Below are 18,142 nucleotides of genomic sequence, written 5' to 3' on the forward strand. Positions count from 1 at the left end.
TTCAAGTTGGCAGAACTCATATGCAGCACCCTCATATCATAATACAACACCTTCTTTCAAACAGTTCCTGGGGGCTGAAAAAGGGAGTAGTATTTGTGACAAGATGGCAATGATAAGGCAGATTTGTCTTTGTACATAGTAGTAAGATTTTATTTCACACAAAACAGGGATTCAACACAGCAGTGAATAAGGAGAGAGGCTTCCAGTACTCCTCTTGGCACTGTTTTAATCCTCCACATGGCCTTTCATGCAGCCTCTTCTGGTGCTCCCTATGATCTCAGTTATTCCTTCAAGACCTGACAAAATTTTACAAAAGAAAATTCCTTTTCTAAAAGCTTAGAAAGAGGTATTTAAAATGAGAATTAATACAAATTAAAATGAATGTACTTAAAAGTATCTTTTACATATAGTATCTCTGAAATATTTTGTTTGCAAATTAAAAAAAAAAAACCAACATAACAAACAGCAACAAAAGCCTCCTCTCTTACTAAAGATTTCATTTAGACTACTTTTGTAATAATTTTTTTCCTCTTTTTAATAGCCTTGAACTATCTCATCACAGCTTTAATTAGGATAACCTTTTATCTGTTTATGTTCCACAATGACATTTGAAGATTGGCCTTCAGTGAGAGCTTTGGGTGATGTGTACACTGAGGCTTCAGAAACTTCTTCTGGACAAGCTGCCAGCAAACAATTACCCTTCTAAATGTCAATAAGCTAAACATAAATTGTCAACTTGCATAATTTCTAAAAGCCTTCTCTCTCTGTACATAACATCAAAAGTGGAATGCACACTTTAAAAAATAGACCTTGATTTTGATAGTGTATTAAGCATTTTTATCCCTAGGGATTTGGGTAAAGAGTATTGTACTTCAGAGATTTTAAGTTACTCTTGTACTGTTCCGAAAACAAAATACAGATTTACAGATAAATTTTTAGAATATTGAGCAGAGGCCCTAAAGTGGTTTTAATACAAAATTACATCAAAAAAAGGATGCTTACTGAGAGGAAAAATGCACAATGGCAATTTTAAAGAAGTATCAGTACTAACATTGGTTTGTATTATGGGAACATGGATTGGAAAGTAGTTGTGTCTGATGTTGAGTGCATCTAGTGATGAGACCATGTGTTTTACAGATCAAAAATACTAATGTTGAAGAAAACACACTATTTACTTTTCACTGTCATGTAGCCATTTTTTCCCCATCTTGTATTGGTGAGTTACTTTCTGTCTCAAAGCAAGAGAATCACTAATTATTACCAGCAAGGTAAGCTAATTTTATTAGCAATAAGATAATTTTAATTCTCTTGGTGTTACACTGTTTCTCTCTTTTGGCACATCCAAATTTTTCTGGATTGGTAGGAGATGTACATTCCTTTCAGTAGGTTCCATGGCTAAGGCAATTTCTAACATAATCTCCCTCTTCATTGCCATGATATATTTGAAGAAATTATGAAGTATTTCCATTTACAAAAATAAGAAAATTAATGCTGTACATTATAAATATATATATTATATGAAAAATATCTTACATTATGAATAGTTCACACAATGATTCTACGTTCCTTTATTCCTACATTTCCTTGTTAAAGGACACATGTTTTTTAATTATTGACCATCCAAAACAATTTAAAACCTCCAACAGGGCTATAATCATGAAACCACAGAATGGTTTGGGTTGGAAGGGACCATTAAAGATCATCTATTCACAACCTCCCTGCAGTGGGCAAGGACACCTTCCACTAGACCAGGTGGCACAAAACCCCATGCAGCATGATCTTGAGCAACATCCTGGGATGGGACATTTTCAGTGAAGATATCAGACCCACGTCTCTGAATACAGACTGTAAAATACTAGCTAGTTGCTTAACCAGCTGTACATTTACAAACAGCTCCATTTGCTTCTGATGCTGCTACTCTTGCAGAAACTCCATTGTCTGTGCTTAGACTTTGTGTTTGGCTTTTTCCTCTTAGGGTTTGATGGAGAAAGCAAAGCACAGTGTGATAATCCTATCATTAATCCTCCACCAACTCACAACTCTGATGAACCAATCCCCTTCCCACCCCCTCTTCATCTCCTCCATGTGCTTTAATTGATATTCATTTCAGACCTAAGAAAATATTTGCCCCAGAGACGTATAAAGCATTTATAATTGCATTTCAAAGATTTATTCTTGAATCTATAAATCTATGACAGAAGACCCTCATATATCACCTCTTGATCACAGCACTTTACTTTGGCATGTGTCTGACAGACAAATTGGTCAACTCTTCCATCGCAAGCAAACCTCTAATGTCCGTGTTCAGGTTCTCTTTTGCTTTGGCCTTTATCACAATTGTAGAGTTGCAGGGAGATATGTTATGCTAGCTCTATCTGGTAATAAAATAAATTATGGGAGATAGATCCCTTTAGTGTTGACTTTATTTGCAGAGCTTGGAAGTCATTCAGTGGTTAATTGGAGATATGCTATTGATGCAAAATTACTATCTTGACTTTTTATCAACCTTCTCTTTGCTACAGAGTTTCACCAAGTGTAATGGATGTGAGACGCACTGACATAACTCTCTACACTACATAGCATCAGAAATTATATTAATATAATTGTTACCACTAGGAGCCAATCAATGGATGAGCTGAAGATCTTCCTCTCAGTAAGCAAAAAAATACATAATACAATACATTTGTCTTACTGTTGGTTGTTTTTCTAATACAGACTTTTTCTCTCTGTTGCATCAAATAATCTCTGTTAGTCTCTTTTAACTTGAGTAAGCCAAAGAGAATATGAAAATTGCTTGTCTGTGCCTTCCACTGTGTAGTGGCTTACTCCACCTGGCAACTCAGCCCCAAACTGCTGTTTCCTGATTCCCCCCTGGTGGGAGAGAACTGAAAGGGCAAAGGTGAGAAAACTCATGGGTTGAGATAAAGTTTAATAAGTAATGCAAAAACTGCATAACAGCAAAGCAAAAAAAGGTGTGCATTCACTGCTTCCCATGGGCTGGCAGGTGTTCAACCATCCCCAGAAAAGCAGTGTTCCATCACATTTAATGGTGTTTTGGGAAGAAAAACAACAGTTCTTTGAATATCCTCCCTTCCTTCTTCCCCAGATTTATATCCTGAGCATGATGTCGCATGATCTGTGACATCCCTTTAGTCAGATGGGGTCAACTGCCTCAGATGTGTTCCCTTCCAAATCCAGCCCCAAATATCTTGCTGTGGGAGTGGGGTGAAAAGAAGAAAAATTCTTAACTCTATGCAAGCACTGTTCAGCAATAGCAAAAACATCTTTGAATTATCAATATGGTTTCCTGCACAAATCCAAACCACAGGCCCATATCAGCTATTATGAAGAAAATTGACAATATGCTAGCCAAAACCAGCACATGCTGTGTGAAGAAATGAATATTACTATGACATGGCTGTCATGCTGTTGCAATTGGATTTGTATTCTACAGAAATAATTCATCTTCAGTAATCTAAAAGTCAGGCAGCAAGTCAAGGCAGTGATCAGGGCTTTCACTACAGTCAGGAGATGGAGAGTGGGTGATTCCTCCTACCTCTTTAAGACATAAGCTCAGAATGAAATCTGGAGATGCATCCAGTCACTTATTACATTGGAAACATAGATGTGCAGCTTAGGTACAATATTTAACTTTTAGAATTCTAAAGTTAGATAAATCCAATTCAAACAGCTTGCTGATGAGTGTTTAACAACCTGAATTAGCTTGTGCAAAAGTAAGTGAAGCCTTGCCACTGATGTCCGTGAGACCAAACACATATTCAAACAGCAATATAGTTACAATATTGTGTGCTAACAGTTGTGCTAATGATAGTGATGATATGTGATCACTGAAATCACTCAAGAGATAAAATTTGATGACAGTTATTTCTGAGGATTGATTTCTGGTTGACCCATAATTCTCTATTTCTTTGCCCTTCTTTCATTATCAGACAGCTCACAGTTAAGAAAGAAATGTCTTTTCCATTTTAGATTTGTATAGGCTGGATTAGATCACCTCCATTGACAAGCATTATGAAACCAGCATAGTTACCTACTGAGTATTGACTGAAAGGTGTACTTGTAAGTGATTCATCTCTTCATGTGTTCCTAAGCACTTATTAAAAAAAAATAGGCCTAAGGCAGATCAAATAGAAAAGGATAGAAGGGATTCAGAGGGATCAAAGTGAGAAAAGGTTATTCCCAAAAGCCTTCTGAAATGGCAGTCTTCAAGTCTCCAGCTCTGAACTGAAAGTACTCTATAGTTATTATCTATTTGCAGACAGAGCTTAGACCATGCTAACAGGGAAATGGTCTTTCCTCTGTAGGGATCATTCTACATCCCAAACAAAACCTCGTTTCTTAAATTACACTTGTCTTAGGAATATTCAGCTCTCTTTCTGCATTCCTTTTGCATTTGTATAACTTACCCTAAGTGTTGCTATGGTGTGCAATGGGATGGCATAGTACTGATTGGAGCAGTATTGCTCCAGCAGCTGAGCTTACTCAAAATGTTCTAACACTCAAGATATTTCTGAGCATGCATAAAGCTTCATTTAGACTTGACATATTGTTTATGATATCTCCTTGTAAGTTGTGCATTCACTGTCTATCATTATGAATTATAGGCTCAGGATGACACAATCTTTTGAAACAGCTTGGTTTAAAAACAGAATTACTTTTTGCTGATCATCCCCTCCTAAGCATCCACATTTTTTAGTTTCTAGAGATATCCTTACTAATATGTTCTATATTCCTTATAAAGATTTTTGCAAGTCAGTAAGCATCACTTTACACATAACCTTTATGACATAATTTGTTCAAAATTCTTAATATCTCCTCTTTTGGCTTATTCTGAATCTTCTGCTGTTCTTACTCATTCCTCATGTAACTCAGGCATCTTGTACTGCAACATTTAATTTACTTTTTTTAAATTTCATGTAAACTGACATTCAGGCTGTCAAAATGCTACTGCACCTAATATCACTTTAGACTTGTGGTTTAAGATGGAACTTGAGTTGAAACTTCCTCAAACTAGACATTCTCTCATTTAACGATATTCAATTTCACCGATGCCCAAGCACATATATCTCCTAGTGATAAGTTTAGCTACAATTATATCACTTTCAGAGACAGCATTTGAGCCTCTGTTCCCCATAGCCCAAGAGAATTGGCTGTGCTAAGGCGGACCATCTTCTCTTTTACCTATTCAACCTGCAGTATTTTGTATAGAAAATTACTTATTACACCAGGGGCAGGACAGAAGATAGGGATGAAGGAGAGAAAATGAGAGGTTGTATCTTATTAGTTAAGACCTCTTTTAGAGGGTGCAAATATTGGTGATGGATTTCCATAAATAAATATAAGAGAAAAATCCACTTATCTCAGACAGTTACCTAGTTTAGTGTCCTAAATATTTGGCTTTCTGTACTTACCAAGGGTGTGATTTCAGATCCATGGTCTGAATCACACAGATCTGAGCATATGTTTGTCTAACCTTTGGAAACATTTCTTTGTGTGGGTCACCTCACTAGATTAAGGTTCAGCAGATATTAGGATCTATGTTCTGTGGTACTTTGTTCTATGACTATTGCAGTGATGACAAACATTTTCAATTTTGGCTATAACCTTAGGAAATAGTTATATTAAAGATAGTCAGTAAACTATGAATCTGCATCTGATAGCTGTGTCTGTCCTGAGTGTGTTTATTTTTCCCTTTGTTTTTTTTCATTGAATAAAGCTTAGCACTTGAAAAAGCTACATTGGTTATGATATTTTAGGATCAAAGGCCTTACTCAGCCATCTCCAGTGAAACAAATATTAATTGAAGGAGCCCTCTAGCAGAACAGTAGTAATATGCTTTTCAAATATGCAGAGGGGGTGACTACCTTTGGTATACAAAGATTTCATAGTAATGTTGACTTTTCCCTCTCTTCTCACATTTATGATCAAAGAGGCCATAAAGCTTCAGCTTTGATTAGCCTCTGTCTTTCTGGGCAGTACCATGTGCATTGGCAAACTCTGGCCTAGATTTGTGATATTTTTGAAGCTGAACAATTCACTGACTCATTAATGCTGGGGACTGCTCCTAGCACACTAATAAAAGAAGACTCCCCAGCTGCCAGAAACAGCAAATTTTGACAAGATCCAGGCAAATATGAGATGTGTCCATATCTCCTACCCTGCAACAGGGCTTAATTGCCCTCTCACCACTCACAGTGGCAGTCTCTGGACATTTTGTCACCATTGCCACGTGAGTTGTGGTTTACAGCTATGAGTGACCACAGCTGTGGGATTCAGCCTACAGCTATTTGGGATGCTGCAGGCTTTCCAAGATATCCACATGGGGCTGGCAGAAATTGCACTGGAGCTGGTACACCAGACCACTGCCCTTCAGAAGACATAAAAGGCAGACAGGAAAAATACCTGTGACATCACAAATGCCAATACACATTTTGTGGACAAAAATGGACAACGAATCATACCCAGTAAGCCAAGGCAGGAATTCACAAAATTTCAAAGTTTGCTCACTTAATTTTGGTCATGTTTTAAGGGTTGTGTTCTGATTTAATAGCCTCATTTCAACATGTTTTAAATTATTTATAAAGTGATAAACCCAACTCACTAGAGGCATAGATATTTCTTCTATCATTATGCTGTTCAATGCAGTTAGTTTCCCTACTTGTTGCAACCAACCACAAAGCCACATCACCTCCCTGTAATCAAAATAAATATTTTAAAGTATTTATGAGACATTTATCTTAAATTATTCCAGTATTCATCTTTTCAGGGTCTTGACTGCCTTGATCTGGAAATTCTTGATTTCTCTAGCAGGAATAAAATGTATAAACATATTTGCCTACACAGCTTCCCTTATTACAGCTTTTGCTTAAAGATGCAGTTAAGTACAACTTATCATGTAAAGAGATAGAACTATAAATATTCACAGTTCTGAAATTAAAATTCTTGAAGGTTTTTTTCAGTTTTTTTATTTCATGTAAACAGTACAAAATGTCAACATCAGCAATTATTTGGATAGATCTGGCAAGTACCCCAGACAAGTGGGATACAAAGTATAAGTGGAGTAAAAAGATGAATTGGATATCTTTCCACAGTTTCTCCCAGCACTATTCTCTTCAGTTCAAATAAATGACATAAGCCAATGTGGAAAGCTTCAGATTCGTCAAATAATTGCTTTACAGTAGTTGCAAATATTTGCAATCTTTAGAGGAAAGAATAACAGCACTGTTAATAACTAATGATCGTCATTTAGGATCTGGAAACATGTTTATATTGAAACCCTGGCTTAAAAGAGATCAAGATATCACCTCCAGTTCTTTCATGTTTACTTATGCACTTGGACCTCAAGAGGAGTCAACTAATGCTTTAAAGTTACTTTAAAAATTCAGGCTGGTAGTATTTGAGTATATCTGGCCTCCTTCACATCCAAATTTAATTTTGCTCTTCTGTCTTTAGACAGCTATTGTCATCTTTCTTTATCTGTTTTGGTTTGGAATGTGCATTAGTCATAGTATCTCTTTAACAAAAACAGGTCATCTGGCTTGATGATTAATGCCTCTCATCTTCAATGAAAGCACTAAAATCCTCATCAGACTAATTAGCAAGAATGCCTTTGAGCTAGCCACAAGTTTTAGTGAGGATCTGTCATGAGTTCACAGATTGGCTATGTCTGATCTTTTTAGTTACTTCTTTTAAGTAATATCTGAATATTCAATGGAGATCACAGACACAGAAATCACTGGCTTGGGAGTATCAGTATTTTTTCCCATATAGATAGTTTCAATGCACTAAGTTCATCATAGTTTTCATTAATTAAAATTAATATGCAGCTGATTATATGGCACAATAACAAATATTAGCCAAGAAAGAAAAATAGCAAAATATAAAACACTTAACAAATTGAACAGGAAAGCAATGAAGAGAAGATCATAATCTCCTTCCAAAGATCTGTATTTTGCCATACATAGAAAAATAAATAAAGGCACAGTGATCAATTTATTTCTGGTTTTGCTTTAAGAAGGACTACATTGTGCTTTAATAACTTTTCTGAAGTTTGAGTCAATCCTTTCTTTTATTTACTTTAGTTTTGCTGTCATTATCATTGAAGTACTATTATTCCTATTTCAAAATTGCATAATTTATCAATGAGTCACAGTCATAGTTCCATATAGCCTTTCATTGTTAACATACAATAAAAAAATGAAAGATGTTCTTGAAGACAGAGCAACCAATTCATATTTGTCAGTGTCAGCTTACTTACCCAGGTCACTTCAAGGCTTGATTCACTACTATTTAAGTCAGTATAAACATTTCAGGAAATAGTAACGAGCATAAGTTGGCACTAAACAGTTCCAGGTTTTGTTGTCATTAGCTGTCTGTTTAAATTTTTTTCCCAATTCCAAAATTTTGCCCAGAACTGAGACACTGGCGTTTTTGACAAGTAACTCAGGATTCATTCTTGAAAACTGCAATCTTATTCTACTGTTGATGAACAACATTCCACAAAGCAAAATCTGGTGAGATTTCTTTTACTTTTCAATATTTAATGGTGTTGTTAAGCTTTAGGATCAGCACTAAGGCATGTCTTCTATCCTGGAACCTACACTCCTCAAATCCTGAAATCCATATTTTCACACATCATCTTATTTGTAGCTGTGGAAATTATTCTGTGTGCCCAACATGATTTGCCAGTTGCACACTGTGGGATGGAATCATAGAATAGTGTGAGTTGAAAGGGACTTTAAAGATCATCCAGTTCTAAGCCCCCTGCCATGGGCAGACACTTTCCACTAGACCAGGTTGCTCAGAGTCCCATCCAGCCTGGTCTTGAACACTTCCAGGGATGAGGCATTTACAATTTCTCTGGGCAGCTTGTTCCTATGTCTCATTATACTCAAGTGAAATAATTCCTTCTTAATATCTAATTTAACCTACCCACATTCAGATTAAAGCCATTACCTCTTGTCCTGTTACTAGAAACCCTTGGAAAAAGTGCCTCTCCAGCTCTCTTGTGGCCCTCTATATGTATAAGAAGGTCCTCTAGGATCTCCACCATGTCTCCTCCAGGGTGAACAATAGGACCATTGTTTTTACTGCAAATGAACCATTTAACTATATTTGCCTTACTGTACTCAGAAGACTGAAACCTTCTTCTTCCTTTCTCTCTGTTAGGGCCCAGCCCACCCCTGGAATTTCAGGGCTGAAATTTCAGTTCCTAAAACCTGGATAGGTAGACATAGAATTTTATTAGAAACTTAGTCCTTGAAACAAACCTCCCATATTCTCTTACATTAAGTGTATTCTTTCTACTTGTTGCTTGTGACTTGGCTGTTTCCAGTATCAGCAGAAATACTGACAGTAACCCAAGAGCTCCACAACATGTAAAACTCCAAGTAAACAGTTTCCCTGACCTCCTTGCTGCCCTTTCCCTCACAGCTATAAGACTGAATAGCACCTGCAGATTGTGCCAGGCATTCCTGACACGCTCACAGAAATATCTTTTCTGGTTTTGCATTCAGTAGGCTTCCTACAAAAAACTGTGAAAAGTGATTTTGGCAGTGTCAGTGGGGTGACTTCACAGTAAAATTATTTCATCATTAGTTGACAATTCCAAACAGAGATGTATTTGAATAGGAAAGCAAGAATGACAGCTCCATCCTTTGACTTGCTCAGAAGCAGATCCTTTAAGATGCTGCTCTACTCTCAAAAGCATTTTTGCAAATAACAGCATTGTGGGTTCTATTCTCTTTCAGGGATTTCCATAACAAACAGAGGGGACTTGAAGTTGACAAGATGTTTCATCTAATGCCTCCTTTCAAAAGGGAATGTCAAATTGTACAGTGACATACATCCAACAGTTATAAGTATTAATAAGGTCCCCTGTGTTTGCAATAGATTAAAAAAAATATTTGGTGATTCACTAATAAAAGAAAAACAAAAAAATATCCAGTTCATTTTCTTAAGGTGTCAGCTCTGAAGTATTTATACCAGGCAGAATGTAATGTGGCCATTACTGCAACCCAACAAGGTACAGAATACATAAAAAACTATTACAGTTTAATAGGTAGTATTTTCAAATCAAATTACTCTATTCAAACAAAATAGACTTGAACATATGTCCTTCTTAGAAATGTGGTTTTAAAATATTAAAATAAGAGGTAATTGTTTCAGTACACCTGCCCTGATTTTTTTTGTTGTTGTTTAAGAATCTACTACTCTCTGAGTAGCTCCCTATAGAATTAAGTTTTGTGGTTGATTATCTTTGATTATGCACCTGTAATTATATTTTGAGTCCCCTGGAGAAGGGATTACAATTTTTCTACTTGGTCAACTAGTTCAAGGATAAGATATGAACATTATATATTTTTTTCAGGACCTAAATTTTACTGCTCTTTCCAGAATTGTTTACTGATACTTCCAGCATGTTACCCTGACAGTAATGTTTCACTTATATAAATATGTTTCTATGTGTCCAGATATGTTTATGGGGTGATTTTTCTTCTTATGAAATTTGTGCTTTGGTGTTTTTTTTTCAGTTTTCATCTTCAATCACTTGTACATGATCCTTTGTAGAGGATGAACGTCACAAATCCTTAACAGATTTGCCTCAATGCTTTTCTTTTATTATTTGTTGTGACAAATGTCCTGGCCTAGCAGACAAATCAGGCAAACCATCCTTTCTAACTAGTCATTTAATCTAAAACCAGTCCCCCAATTTTATATACGATCTACGTATTAGTGTTATATATTTTCCAATGTTTCTTTTCTCAGTTGATGTTAGTTTCCTAATCAGAAATGTTTGCATCATATTCAGCATATCATTAATCTCTTCAGAACAGTATTTGTTATATTTTCACAATGCAGTGTAAATAAAATGTCACTTATAGTAAAAAAAAAAAAAAAAATCCACCAAGTTATCTGAGAACCTTTGTAACCTATTAACATTCAGGAAGTATGCATGGGGAGATATAAACCCAGCTCTGCAGTCCACTGCTTAACAGTGATTTCTAATACTAAATAAATACTTTAAAACTTAGATGATTGTAAACTGAGCAAAAAATATGCATCACCCACGTTCCTCATTTTATGGAGAAGATACTGGCAGCCTCATTCTAATGTCATTCACATCTTTATTCTCTCCACATATATAGTTTGTATCTTCTGCATTTGAATTCTGAAGGTGTTTTGCTTTATTCAACATTTTAATACATTCTTTTGTTGCTTCAAGAGAAATCTGAAACTAGAATTTTACTTTGGATTTTTGGACAAGGTTTTTTTAAAATATTTTTTAGGTTTAGAGACCATCATTTCAAAAATCAATGTCCATTTTATTGATAAGAAGCTGAAGGAAGACAAATAGGCAAACAAAAGGTAATAAGCAGCGTGGTTCCCACCTAATTTGAGTTGTGATGATTTTCTAAGGAACTAATATGTTACTGCTATATTTCTTACCTCACAGATGTTATACTAGTCAACTAGAATCCAGCCAAAAATGCCCAGATCCATTGGACTTACTGAGTTTCCCAAATAATGAAGACATTGATCCTACAAGGCTGCCTGATTTCTGACATCCTTATGAGAAGAGTAGTCAATCAGCACCACATGAGCTTAGACCTGAGAACAACCAGTGCTTGGCCTGATAATCCAGCTCTTCAATCTCCTCTTGCCTCCAACATAATTTTTTTGGAAGGGTGAAAAGATGAAGGCAAAGAATTTAAAAATTACTCTAATAATTGCTGACACATTTTCACAAATATTCGACCCCTATAGAAAAGAGACCACATGGGAAAAAATCTTCTTGCTTCATGATAGGAAAGAAGAAGCATATGAGGGGATACAAATCTCTGTTCCTCTCCACTAAGTGAAGAGCCAAAGTTTTCATTTGCTCTTTCTCTGCTATGGAATGGTTCTGCATACTTTCACTGCTTTGGATAAAGGATTAGACTTCTGTGCTTACAGTTTGTCTGAGAGTGTGATGTAAGATGAAAAAGTTTTCTCTTGTTTCCTCCAGACTAGTGGAGAGAAATGAATGGTCAAGAAATTAATAAGAAAGTTTTAATTCACAGTTTTATTAAAAAAAATTCTGGCCTTAGGTTCTGTATATTTGTCCATTAATATAGCTAAACAGATAATCATTAAATGCTTTCTGCATAAAACAATTGTACTTACAAAACTCTGTGTGAAAATGAGCTTTGTTTTTTTGCCCATCTTTAACTCTGTTTTTGTTGCTTCATTAGGCCATTATTCTTTGCGACTAGCAGAATTTTCTAATTACTTATAATATTGTCTTCTAGTGGCTATTTGAACATTCAGTCATATTACTTTCAGTAATCCTGATCAGTTCTTTAGGGTTTGGAACAATTTTAGTCAAATTTTGATGAATATGTCTGCCAACAATAATGTAAATTTTTTTTAAATAATTAATAATAATAATAATTAATTGTCTACATAAATACGAACCATAAGCTATGCCTAAAAAGGAAATTTATGCTGTTATCTTGATATTGAAAAACCTACTGAATTTCCATTTCCTTGTTTTCAAATATATGGGGACTAATTCTATTCTTGTCACCAGCTGATGCCATGGACCTGCACACAAACAAAAGAGAGCCTGGGAAGGGCAGGGAATTTCATAATTCTCTGAATTCCAACTGCCCTGACATTTCCATCTGGTAGAATAGTGCACATTTCTGAGTATATGGTTTTATACTCTTCTCTGGTAATGCCATTGTTAGATTATTTTTGACTAATCTTTGCCAAGATTTACACTTGGCACAGTATAATTGAACTTTTATACACACAAAAATAAACTACAACCATCACTTGCCCTTTTAACATTTGTAGTACATTATGGCATGATGTCTGCTATATTCACCAAACACAAACAATGTGTGACAGAACACTGTAGATGAGATTGGTAAAGATTGGAGAAAGAAGTTGTTATTTTTGTTCCAGACTTTGCATAGCCATCCTAAATGTAAAATATATTGATTGAAAGATTCTGACATTTCACTTTCTATTACAGCAGCTGTCCCCTGTTTGCTAAATGACAGCCAATAAACATGACCAGTGCCCTCCAGATATTTACAGGCTTCAAATTTTCCAGTGGCCCATTATACATTCCCCACATAGTGTGTTTGCTATGGGATCTCTAAGAAGATACAGCATTACACCAGCCACTTAGAAAATCCTGTTATGACCCCATACCTGTAACTGAATCCCTGGTAAGAATATCACTATTTGTTCCCTGAGTTTCAGCACTCACCTCTCGAGCTGCAGTGTGCCTTCATCCTGCTTGAATGGAAGATATGTAGTCTGCTAGGATAAAGTTTAGCTACATGATTGGGCTGAAGGGAAGCCTTGTAAAGTTAGGTCTGCACATTGAATTGACATTGTTCAATGGAAGGTGTCCTAAACCCATAAGTGTTAATCCTGTTATTCCATCAATATTACACAGGATCTCTTTAGGTGAAGTCGAAAGCCCTTTTTTACCAAATAGGTTTCTGTGTCCTATTAAAAATATTTTCCACATTTACCTAATGCAGATCTCCTTTTTCTAAATGTCTACTGGTCATTTCTCACTTCACAATGGCAGAATCCAGACGTATCATAAGAAATGGAGCTACTGAATCATTCTGGATATTCAAAATGTAATTTACATGCTTCCCCCCACTGGTTCAAAGACATTTTTTCTAAAGAAATACTCCAGGCATATATCTCTGGCATCACAAAGCAGCAAGTAATGGGTGCTCATGAAGCCCCAGTTGATGCAATGCATAGCCCCGTGGCCACTGCACCTGGAGCTGACAATGCAGTATGCTTGTCTCTGATCTTTAAACCATTTAGCACTTGCTTCCCTGGAGTGATTACTTCAGAACCTAAGATGATTCAGTGTTCCTTTTGATAAATGGTTCTTGAAAGCCCAAGACAGTCTCTGTCTGGAAGAATTCACAGCCATCTGCTGGGAAGTTAATGTATTCATCTTGCACATACAAATGGCTTTGTGGCTGATGTTTCACTGCTTGGCACTAATATGACTTTATTGGCATTGAAATCAACCTGTATCACTGCAAAAGTGGATTTATAATCTGACCCATGGATTCAATTTAATGACACAAATCCCTCAATTACAGCAGCAGGAAAACATGTGGGAAGAAGGAATTTTTGTAATCTCCTTTTCCTTCTAATTTCTCCTTTACTAAAATGTGAATTTGTCTAGCATTGAAGAAGAATGTTAAAAGACTATGTTTCTTTCTTTTTTTTGGCTTCTGAACCCTCCTCTCCCCCTTTCCCCCAATTTAATACAAATCCTTTGGTTATTCCTAATTTCATACATAGTTTTGTAACTGAATATGAATAGTTTCAAAGTGGGTTAGGAAATCCCTTATATATTTTCATCACTGGCATTGGGATAAAGGTTCTGATTTGCATACTGGTGATAAATATAGTTTTCTTCAAGCTACAGAGATTGTACTATTTCACCAGTGTGTCCTGTCTCTGAGACTTGCCTTCTATGCTTAAGAAATAATATGTAAAAGGCTGAGGCTCACACCTCTGAAGTGTCCCTGCAAGACATCCTGCTGGGTATTTTTCACCTGAGAAAAATCTCATGTGATGCATTTCTTCCCTTCCATTAACCATCTTGAAGTCACAGAAAGAGCCTATTGACCTCAAGGGTGCAACTTGGGATTTGAAGCTGATGTGGAATCCAAATCTGTTGTTTCCAGCCTTCACTTAGTAATAGTCACAGAAATTATAAAGTCAATATTTTCAAAGCCATGCAGAAATCATGCTCTCATATTCTGATGCCTCATCATATCAAATCCTTATTTTGCTGTCACATCAAGTCTGCTGAAGTCAGGGAACCCAGCTTGGCTGTGAGATGACACAGGTGTCATTGGAAATTACTAAAACAGTGCATTTAACATTTGTAAACAAATTATCTTACAGCACAACCAGAAGCATATGTTTGGGCTTGTGAATCCATAAACATCAATGGGCATAACTTTTTTTGCTTCAATGAAATTAATTAAGACTCAGAGTCAATGGGGAATTTGGAATTTGGCCCCTCTCTTTGGAAATCTAATAACTATTCCATAATCTCTTTGCAGTTTAGGTAAATAGAGTTTAATATCTAATTGGTGTTGTTTACACATTGTTTTGTGGTTCTCATAAATCATAATACCGTTTTCATGATCAGTATTTCCAGATAATTTTCCAATTAATTCCCAGTAAGCAGGACTGAAGAATTCATGAAATAGCCTTTAGCCACTCCATAATTTCTTATTGTATTCAGGTGCTCAGTAAAGAGCTAGGTCCTGCTTTCCATAGATGCCCTTCTAGCAGCTTAACTCATATATCAAAAAAATGTGTTTCCAAGCATAATATTCTCTTGGCATAATCATCTGTTCATTCAGAATTACCATCTGTCCCTTGCTGGAGACTTCATTCTTTTATGAAACAGGCAGTGATGGCAAAGTTCATTTGAATTCCCAGGACATGCAACCATCAAACAGTTTGAAATTCTCTTTTCCAAGCCAATTTTCCACACTGATAGAACTTTTAAGAACAGACAATGAGTGATTTTTTGTTGTTGCTATTGTTGTTCCATGTTTCACCGAACACTGTCCACCATCCTTCCCCTCCTCCCACCATCATTTTCCCTACCAACTCCTTAGCTAAGGCTTGCTGGATGAGATTCCCTGTGAAGGCCATCAGCACTTGTTTTTTAATCAGCAATACAGATTGCTGTTGACTTAAATGAAGCATATTTCCCACCCAGGGTCTGAGCACATTGCCTTCAAGCAGGTCATACTTAAAAATAATCCAACAAAAAGATCCCATATTGTATAAGGCATGAGAAAGAAAAAGAAAAAATCCACAAGCAAATATATTTTGAATGAAAAGGTGCATATCTTTCCCTTATCATATTTGTGAGAGGGAAAGGTTTCTTTTTTCTTCCTTCTTATGCTTTACAAGCACTGAATTCACTGCTAGAATCCTGTAACTTTTGAACCAAGCAGCTAGAAGATCAGAAAAGCTCATCTTTTCTTGCTGTTGATTTTTTCCACTAGATATTTTCAAAATTTCCACATTTCAGTCACAGAATTTTGTAGCAAGTGACATGGTAATTTAGTTTTCTCCTATTTTAAGGGTCTTTTTTACAAGGAAGATAAATGTATGGCCTTGGTTCTTCGTACTTTCAGTCACAAATGGAAGAATTAAAGTCCCTGAAACCTCACTAGGAAATATAATATATTGAAGATATCTAGTTCTTTGAATTATGTCTGAATCACATCCCCTTTTTTCAGAGCTTTCAGTAAATAATTTCTACAAGGTTATCATATACTATTCCCTGCACATTCTGTTGGCAACATACAAACATTATGACTTGGAACATAAATGTTGAGTTTTTTAAGTGCCCAAGTGGTCCTTCTCAATGTGGAACTCTTTAGGCCAGCAGAAATTATTATACAGGAGCCTAGAATCTGGAACTGGCCTCAGCCTCCCTCTAAAGGAGTCCATATCTCTACAGTGATTACAATTCCTAATGTTTTGCTCAGAAGGACCTGAATTCTAGGTTGCCACAATGGAGTGGAGTGCTGTAGCATAGGTAACACAACTTGTAAAAGGGTCTCTGGCCTGAAGAAATAAGAAAAAAAGCTCATACTGTGAAGCTGAACTAGAAATTCAGTTTCACTGTCTGTACTGGGTGCATGTCAGGTTGGTTTGCTGTTGTCATTCACCAGAAATTTCTTTCCATCCTATTTCCCTTTGGCTTTGTGAGACATCCTCAGAAAGCTGTATTTCTTGGTGATGTGGTTCAAATGCCAGAAAACAACTGCATGAGCAGAGACATGATCTGGACATTTCAATTGGGCTCACATATGAAATAGTTTTCTAGAAACACCTAGAATAAAACTGAATCACAGGCTGGTGATTATGCATAATGCATTATGCATTATGCAATGCAAAATGTCAGGGAGAGATGAGCCAGCCCCCTCTTCCCCAGTGCACAAAGCAGAGTCCTGTGCAGTGGACTTCTGTCTGCTGAACTGGGATTATGAGCTACTATCTCTAGGAACAGTCTTTTCACTACCTGATTTAGATATTTTTTTTCCAGAAAAATTAAGGTGTTTCAAACTGTTAATAATTAAATTATTAAAAAGAAAGTAAGTATAAATTAAATTGTAGGCTTTTCAGGATGTGCTCCACTAAGGTAACGGAGCTCCTGCCTTCCATTAGCTTCCACAGAGGCTCTCTACAGCACTGTCACCTTCCTCAGATGTGAGGAGGCAGGCAGTGCCATGAGGGCTGGCTGCTGCTCTGGGTGAGCCAGGGGGAGCGTGGAGGGGCAGCAGGGCTGGCAGACACCCAGCCCTCAGCCAGAAGGGGCCGGGGTGCTGAGCAGCACGTTAGGGCTGGACTGGGTCTGGAGACAGTGACCAGCCCAGCGAGTCTGCAGGGCTCAGATGGCACCAAGGCCAAGCCAGAAAACCCCAGCTGGGACTGGAACAGAATAGGAGCAAGAAGCTGCTCCAAGCTCCTGCTGCCAGTGAGGGAGCTGGCCTTGGGCTCAGGACCCACATCGTCACCCTCCAGCTACATCCCTGTGAGGGCAATGCACTCAGGGCACTGGCAAGGTCTGGGGTAAATAGAAGCTGCAAGTTTTAAGTAGAAACTTTTGTAATAACCAGGCAAAAAGCTTAAGTGAATTTAGAAAGAAATTTGTTAAGGTAGGCAGTACTACAAGTTTTTTATTGATTCCCTCTCAGTTTCTAAATGCCAGTGATTAATTTACACCCTGAAGAATGACTTTTACCACAGTCATTAGTGGGAACATAGAAGATGTTGAACTCTCAGCAAAGCCAGCGATATTAGCTGTGCTATTTTGCATTACTGTGAGGGGAAAAAAAGTAGGAATACTTGTAAAATTCCTAGTTTAGTGACTTCTGTGGTATCAGTAAAGAATTACATAGTTTTTCTAACATTAACAGGGGTCTTTTATTTTTTTATCCCTGAAACCTCATCTCCCTGCTATGTTGTACAGATCAGTTTAATCATATCTTAGCTATTAATTCTCTTCCAGGTATGGGTTTAAGGGAATAATAGATAAGCATTTCCA

The 18,142-nt window shown here is 36.7% G+C and overlaps 1 protein-coding gene across 6 annotated transcripts in view; it reads right to left on the bottom strand.

Moving 5' to 3' along the window:
- Positions 1-18,142, bottom strand: part of LOC110479303 (uncharacterized) — a 79,887-nt gene that overhangs the window by 26,333 nt on the left and 35,412 nt on the right. For 4 of the 6 annotated variants that reach the window (XR_013339776.1, XR_013339780.1, XR_013339778.1 and 1 more), the window contains one exon: positions 123-296. The exons of the other annotated variants lie outside the window; for them this stretch is intronic. The gene's annotated coding sequence lies outside the window, so the exon portion shown is untranslated. Of the gene's footprint in view, positions 1-122; positions 297-18,142 lie in introns of those variants that run through there. 6 annotated transcript variants of the gene reach the window in all.

Source organism: Lonchura striata, chromosome 1, assembly GCF_046129695.1.
Source record: "Lonchura striata isolate bLonStr1 chromosome 1, bLonStr1.mat, whole genome shotgun sequence".
Lineage (NCBI taxonomy): Eukaryota > Metazoa > Chordata > Aves > Passeriformes > Estrildidae > Lonchura > Lonchura striata.